Here is a 7628-nt window from a genome sequence, read left to right on the forward strand (position 1 = left end):
GGTAGCTGAGAGTGATGAGAAGCCCATCTCTGGCCAGCCCACCCAAGTTTTAGCTTGTAATACATTAGCACCCCCTTATCTGCGGGAAGGCATTCTAAGACTCCCAGTAAAAATCTGAAACGGCAGATAGTACTGAACCCTATTTGTTGTTTTTTTTCCTATGAATACATATTTATGATAAAGTTTAATATATAAATTAGGTAGAGTGGGAGATTAAGAACAAGAATAAAATAGAACAATTATAACAACATAGTATAATAAAAGTTACGTGAATGTGGTTTGTCTCTCTCAAAACATCGTGCTGCACTGTGCTCAGTCTTCTTGTGATGGTGAGATGATACAGCGCCTATGTGATGAGACAGTGGGGGGAGGCACGGGCAGGGGACAAAGCGTTGGGCTATGACAAGGGTGACATGACCACAAGCGCTGCGATGCCAAGATGGAGGTTCTCAACCCAGATGGCTGCAGAGTGACGGACAGGCAGAGACACGTGCACATGAATACACCAATCGAAGGGTTGATTCACGTCCCAGGAAGAACAGAGCTGGATGGTGTGAGATTCCATCTGGCAACTTGGAGCAAGGGCATTCAATTTAACACTTATGAATTATTTGTTTCCAGAATTTTCCATTTAAAATTTTTGGATGGGCTTGACCACAGGTAACTGAAACCTTGAAAAGTGGAACTGCGGGTACAGGGACTACTCTATAAGCTATGTATTCTTACACCCCATCTTCGCTGCCTCATCTGTTACCTAGTGTGATTTTACCTTGCTGGCTGTTATGTCTAAGCACCTTAACTCTTTTTTAACGTGATGGAGTATGCATAAATAGATACACAAATAATACATAGGCAATTGAGAAGCAAAATAGTGAACAGCTGGAAGAGAAACATGGGAAGGCCAGGAGTGTGGCCTTTACCTTCTTGGTGAGTGTCTCTTTCAAACATAGGAGGGAGTCACTACTTCTGATAAGGGAGCTGTACTAATGTGGAGCTTTTAAGGCCACATGATCTGAAATTTCCTCAAATCAAACCAAACCTTCTCAAAAATCCAGGGATGACAGGCCCTGACTAGAACCCCAAGGCCACACTGAAGGAAGTCACTGTTGTTTTGTCTTGATTTTGGTTTTGGTTTTCTTTTAAATAACACCAATTAGGGAAAGTTAAGTAGAAAAAGCAAAGAAATCTATAAACAATTGTCTCATCCTACTTTTTTATATTTAATAGTGTGATTTAAGGAGCTAATCATACTTGTTTAGTCATATCAAAATACTGTAGTTTCTTATTTTATTTTTTCTTTATTGATTTTAGAGAGAGAAAGAGAGATACATTAAAGAGAAAGAACATCTTTTGGCTGTCTTCTGCATGCCCCCACTGGGGATTTGGCCCACAACCTGGGCATGTTCCTGACCAGAAATTGAACCGGTGACCTCTTGGTTCAGGGGTCAATGTTCAAACACTGAGACACACCAGCTGAGTGAAATAGTGTAGTTTTTCAAGGAGTTCTGAGGATCATGAAAGTGAGACTCATGTACTAAAGACAACTAAGGGCAGCTGCAAATGGCTGGACCTTATTGTGTTCCCACGATCATGCCTGAAGTTTTTCAAACGAGCTCAGAAGCTCCTATGCTGCAAACAAGGGGAGTCTGAAGGAGTAGTTATACGCACTGACGTTCCTGGGAACATTCTTACTAAGAACAGTACGTGAACAGACAAGGGACTGTGTTATTCGGATAAAGAGTTCAAGGAAAGAATAAGGAACAAAGTACAATAAAGCTGCAAAGTAAGCAGGGCAGGTTGCCAAACTTTTGCCTTTAAAAATAAACTGCTGCAAGCACTCGGGGCTGCAGCCATGTACTGTCTGTGTGTGTCTTGTGTTCTGTGTTCATTCCCTTCTTCCTATTATAAAGGAACTGCAATGGTTATTTATTTATTTTTAAAAAGGATAGAATTAATATTTTATTGTCATTTATAATCAGATGATAGTTGAGTATATAGTCTCTATACTTGATCTTCTTTTTTTGTAAATAAAAATATTACAAGAGTTGATGGCCGCTTATGTTTTCAGAAGACATAATTAAACTAATTTTTTGATGGTAGCTTCAAGTTTTTCCTTATTAACCCCACAAAATTCACTCACCTTTTGTCCTATTTTAAAAAACTGGAAGTGAACTAGACTACTTAATTTAAGTAACTCCATTCTGACCAGCATTTGATACATACATGTACACACCCTGACTCATCTAAACACTATGGCCTTAGGAAACCGGAGCCATAAAGATAAAAGGATTAGTAATAGCTTTGGGAAATCCAGGGAAACCATAAAAATACTGTGATTAATGATTGCCCTGACCTTTGTAACAGCTCCTCATGCCCCCTATCTGTATCCTTTTCCTCCTTAATGACACCAAAGCAGTGTCAAGAGGATGTGGTTTTGATCTTTCAAGCAGGCTGTAAGAATGTTCATTGCTGTTGATTTGGGGAGACTATGTTCCCCGCAGCCTGCTGGTGAATAAAGCACTCCTCTCATTTACAATTCGACTGTGTATCTCTGATTATCTCACTGACATGTCATAACACTTGGAGGCTCCAGTGAGCTCTCTGGTGCTTTGTGACACCAGGGGCGAGACACCTAGGATGGATGGCCTCTCCTGGTCCGGCCGCCAGACACCTAGAGGTCTTTAGGGGAGGCGCTACCTGAGACATTACAGGGCCCCAAGATCCTACTTAGATTTCTGACAAGTGGCTGGGAGACACCAAGACGTCTCCAAAAGATTTTAGGAGATCTGGTAAGAAAGACTCCGGAGGTAAGTTCTGGGTGACTGGTCTATCTGGATGAGAGTGAGAGGGCTGGACACGGTGAAACCTCTCCTCTCTGGGGAATCCCCCAAGATGTTAGGAGGGGTTCAAAGCTGGAAAATTCTGGTTCAAATCTGGCAAATTCTGTTCCTCAGGCCTGCCTCTGGGGCAGAAGGGGAGTCTGATCACCTCCCAAGTGGTATAGATGCCACTCAGGATAGGGAATTTCTGGATGGAAGTTTGAATTGTGTGATTGTGTGTGTGAATGACCGTGCCCCACAATGCCTGTTACAGAGCCTGTGTGACTCCTTACCTGTGGTCCATGAAGGGGAGCAGCCAGGCAGACAAAGAGAAAGTTTCTATTTCATGGGTCCTCCCTTGTTTTTGTCCTTGTCCGCCTCCCTACTGTTTCCCTCAACTTTGTTATTGTTAGTCTAATACTGGTAGTGAAACCTGAGGATGGGACCCCACCGTCTTTCTGCCCTCAGAGGATGCGAATCTCCCCCAGTGCGCAAGCACTGGTGGCAGCTGCACCGAGCAGGGGGAGTGCACCACCATGGCTGCCGCCAAACCTCCAGCCTCCCATCCACCCTGGGGAGGTGGCGAGGGGCACTTGGCAACTAAGCATGTGGTGGCGGTGACGGGTGGCAGGCAGGCGCACGGGCACTCATCTGGAGGCCGCAGGTGCCACAGGGTCCCCAAGGGAGGGCGGGTCAGCCACAGAAGGGGCATGCTCTTTTGGTGCCAGCCTGGTAGCTCATTTGCTGCCCTGGGTTTGGTGACAGTGGATGCAATGATGCAAGTTTCCTGCAGGGCTCTTAACTTTAGGGAGTTGAAGTTAGGGATCCTGGGCGCAGGCACAAAGTGCTCTTGGAGAGAGTTGAAAAACACTCTGTCCTGCATAAACACGCATGCTAGGACATCGCTCCCCTTTCCTGTGTCCTTTTAGAAACTGGGGTCAGAGGAAATTTTCCCATCCTTTCACCCATGGTGGGACCCAAATACTGCCAGGGGTAGGGCTTCTCTGGATGTTTTTCACTGTGTTCTCCTGTTAGGCCTAAAGGCCCAATTGATTGAAATAGCAAAGGTAATAGTAGCAGCCTTAAGGGAAACAGGGCCCATGGAAAAGGATCACCCTAGGAAGGAAAACATGAGGAAAGGTCAGGACAGCAGGCAGGAAAGACGAGGCAAATTGATATACCTCAGCGGTCCTTGACTTAGAAGAATGACAGGGCCAGGGCTCCTTCTAACTGAACCCCCAGGAGCCCAGGGTAACAATACAAGTAGGGACAAACTAGTTAGTTCTCTAGTAGATACTGGTGCAGCCTACTCAGTCCTGACCTGGCCAATGAGGCCCCTAACCTCCAAAATATGTCCATGCAAGGGGCCACCTGACAGTCGGCCCTTTACCTCTGGACTTCAACGAGGACTATAGACCTTGGGAAAAATACTGTGACTCATTCAGTTCTGGTCATGCCGAGTGCTCATACCCCATACTCAGACATGATCTCCTTCAGTGATTATTCAATTGCTGGCCACTGCCACTCCAACCCAGCCCCATATCAAGTTCCAGAAGACATTGGCCATCAATGTTGCCAGCCTGCTTCCAGACAACAACCTGGAGGAACCTCTACAGGACTGCCTGGAGGTAATCGACACAGTGAAGACGGCCTGCCCAGACCTCAAGGATGTCCCACTGCCATCATCAGATGAGGTATTGTTCACAGATGGGAGCAACTATGTCCAGGAAGAAATCAGATATGCTGGGGCAGCAGTAGTAATTGTGGTTCGTGTCATCTGGTCACAGTCCTTGAATAGGGGAACTTCTGCCCAAAGAGCAGAACTAGTCACCCTAATCCAGGCTTTCTGATAGGGCAAGGGAAAGTCAGTAATCATCTACACTGAAGCAGATACGCATTTGCCACAGTGCATGTGCATAGCGCCATCTACCGAGAACGAGGGTTATTAACCTCAGCTGGGAAGGACATCAAAAAAGGAACTCCATAAAGGCACAAGGAAATCTTGCTGGAGATCAGGAAGTATGAGAGGCAGCCCTAAAACCAGTGGGGCCTCTCCAGATACATTGGGTCAGAAAATGACTTAGCCAAGCAGAAGCAAGCCACCCAAGAACCAAATGGGTGATGGATTATGCCAGATGGGAGGTTGTTGGTCCTAGAGGCTCTAGGTCAAACTTTGGTCAACAGTTGCACCAGACTACCCACTTGGGTTATACCAAGCTTACTGAACTCCTGAAAGGCAGGTACTACATACCCAATTTAGACAGCATAGTGGACGGCACTGTGTCCAGGTGCACTACCTGTGCCCAGGTTAATACTAAGCAGGGTAGAAAAGCTTCTCTGGGAATCTGGGCTTGGGGAGCCTCCCCAGGGAAACACTAGGAAGTAGATTTTACAGAAGTTAAGCCTCCAGCATCAGGATATAAACATCTGCTGGTCTACTTAGACACTTTCTCTGGGTGGGTTGAGGCTAACCCTATCAAAACAGAGACAGCCACCATTGTAGTTAAAACATTACTACCAAATTTAGAAACCAGTGAAAACTGAACCACTCTTCTCCTCCTGCTCTCTTACAGGCGAGGTGTACCCATACCAGGAGGGATTCTCCCCTTATGAAATTATGTATGGTAGACCTCCTCCATTCTTCCCAAACTCAGAGAAGAATTGAAGGCTCAAATTCACAACTGCTCCTTACTCAAGTTCTTTCAGGCCCTGCAGTCTTCCCAGAAAGCTGTCCATAAACACGTCCACAATGCCCTGCCTGTGCTCAACTCGGACCCTGTGCACCCTTTCCAGAGTGGGGACTCAGTGTGGATAAAGGAGTTCACCACCCAGGGACTAACTCTGCTCTGGAAAGGACCATACACTGTCATCCTGACTACACCAACGGCTGTCAAGGTCAACGGCATCCCGACCTGGCTGCACCATTCCCGGCTGAAGGCAGAAAAAGCAAAATGGATGGTCCAGGCCTCTTCAGACCCCTTAAAAATAAGATTCTCATGAGCATCAGAATCTTGACATTGCTTTTATTTTGGATAAATGGGAACTGCCCATAAGACAAAACCCAAATTGGATTGGGAACTTATGAATAGAATCACAGGGGAAGTCCTTGCCAAGGTGACTGCAGGGGAACAGGAACAAGTGCAGTTCACTATAGATCTATGTTCTATTTAAGGATGTTATTCCCATATACCAAGGAGAGAACAAAACAATTAGTAAGGATTCCAAGGAATAGGAGGTTATGGGGACAGGACTCATGGACTTAGGGGTGAGGAAGAGCCAAGCAGTGTTCAGTAAGGTCACTGGAAGAGGGAGAAAACAGGAAAACTAGGGGATGTATAGACAGCAGGTGGATTGAGCAAACTCTCAGGTTCATGTCAAGGGAAGGACTAAGAACATTGAAGAAGAATTGTGTAAGTCCTAGAGGGTCTGTGCAAGTTGAAGAAGGTTGTGTAGAAGAAAGAAGCAAACAGAGAAAGAATAGAGGAAGTGAAAAGATAAAAAAGGATAACAGAAAAGGACATACATATTACAGAAAGACGGGACATTGGAGGAATGCTCAAGAAGGGAATAAAATAGGACACTGAGTGAGAGAGGGAGAGCTTGTCCCTGGTGGTGGGATAACAGTCTGGGATGTAGTAAAGATAGTAACAGGGACAGAGTTAGCATCCTTAGTGAGAAAGAACATTGAAGATAAAAGACGACGATCTAATAATTGGTTCCAAAGAAGGATTTATTAGTCCCCTTGGCTGACAACCTCCTGTCTGCAGTGGCGGTGCACTTGCCTCTTGCTCTTAGCCCTGACCACCGGACCCTGCCTTGTCAATTGCCTTATCAAAAGTATACAGAAGAGAACAAGTTCTGTAAAATTCCTTATAGTTAAGGGACAATATAACCCTGTCCTGGAGGAGGAAGGAGAGTTAACAGTTTGACTCATATACATAAAACCAGTGGAGAATGAACTAGACTACTTAATTTAAGTAACTCCATTCTGACCAGCATTTGATACATGTACACACTCTGACTCATCTAAACATGATAGCCTTAGGGTACTGGAACCATAAATATAAAGGGATTAGTGATAGCCTTGAGAAACCCAGAAAAGCCATAAAAATACTGTGATTAACGATGCCCTGACCTTTGTAACAGCTCCTCATGCCCCCTATCTGTATCAGTGACTTAATGATGCCAAGGCAATGTCAAGAGGATGTGGTTTTGGTCTTTGTAAGCAGGCTGTAAGAATGTTCATTGCTGTTGATCTGGGGAGACTATGCCTCCCACAGCCTGCCGCTGAATAAAGCGCTCCTCTCATTTTCAGTTTGGCTGTGTGTCTGATTATCTCGCTGACATGTCATAACAGAAGGTTGGCACGTATTTGACTTCACGCTCTGCAACCACATCCTGACAGTCGTTCACATCTACTTCAAGGAACTCCACATTGGAATAATTTTCAGAAAAAGCATGAAAGAAGGCTTGATCATTTTGTAAGGCCCACACCACATGGCTGAGAAGTCAACAACTACAAGTTTCTCTCCTGCACTGTTTAAGGCTTCCTGGGAAGCATACTTGCTTTTGATCTGCTTCACCATTTTGGCAGCTGAGGTCTGACCAACAACTGTGAGAGCTGATGGGAGTGGTTACGAAGAGGCAGACAGAGCTTCTACTGTAGTTTTTAAATGTATTATGGCTGCCAGTTCTCATAAGGTCATAGTTAAGAAAAAAACGTAAATATGCATATTCTATGTATTCCATATCCTCATCTAGGCTTTCATTTGAAAGACTTTATTTTTGTTGTTCAGGGCTGCCACAACA

At 45.0% G+C, this 7628-nt stretch overlaps 1 pseudogene; it reads right to left on the minus strand.

Moving 5' to 3' along the window:
- Positions 1–2077: 2077 nt before the first annotated feature.
- LOC118623060 lies at positions 2078–7405 on the minus strand (annotated as a pseudogene).
- Between the last annotated feature and the right edge of the window lie 223 nt (positions 7406–7628).

This window comes from Molossus molossus, unplaced genomic scaffold (assembly GCF_014108415.1).
Source record: "Molossus molossus isolate mMolMol1 unplaced genomic scaffold, mMolMol1.p scaffold_m16_p_9, whole genome shotgun sequence".
In the NCBI taxonomy this organism is placed as follows: Eukaryota; Metazoa; Chordata; class Mammalia; order Chiroptera; family Molossidae; genus Molossus; species Molossus molossus.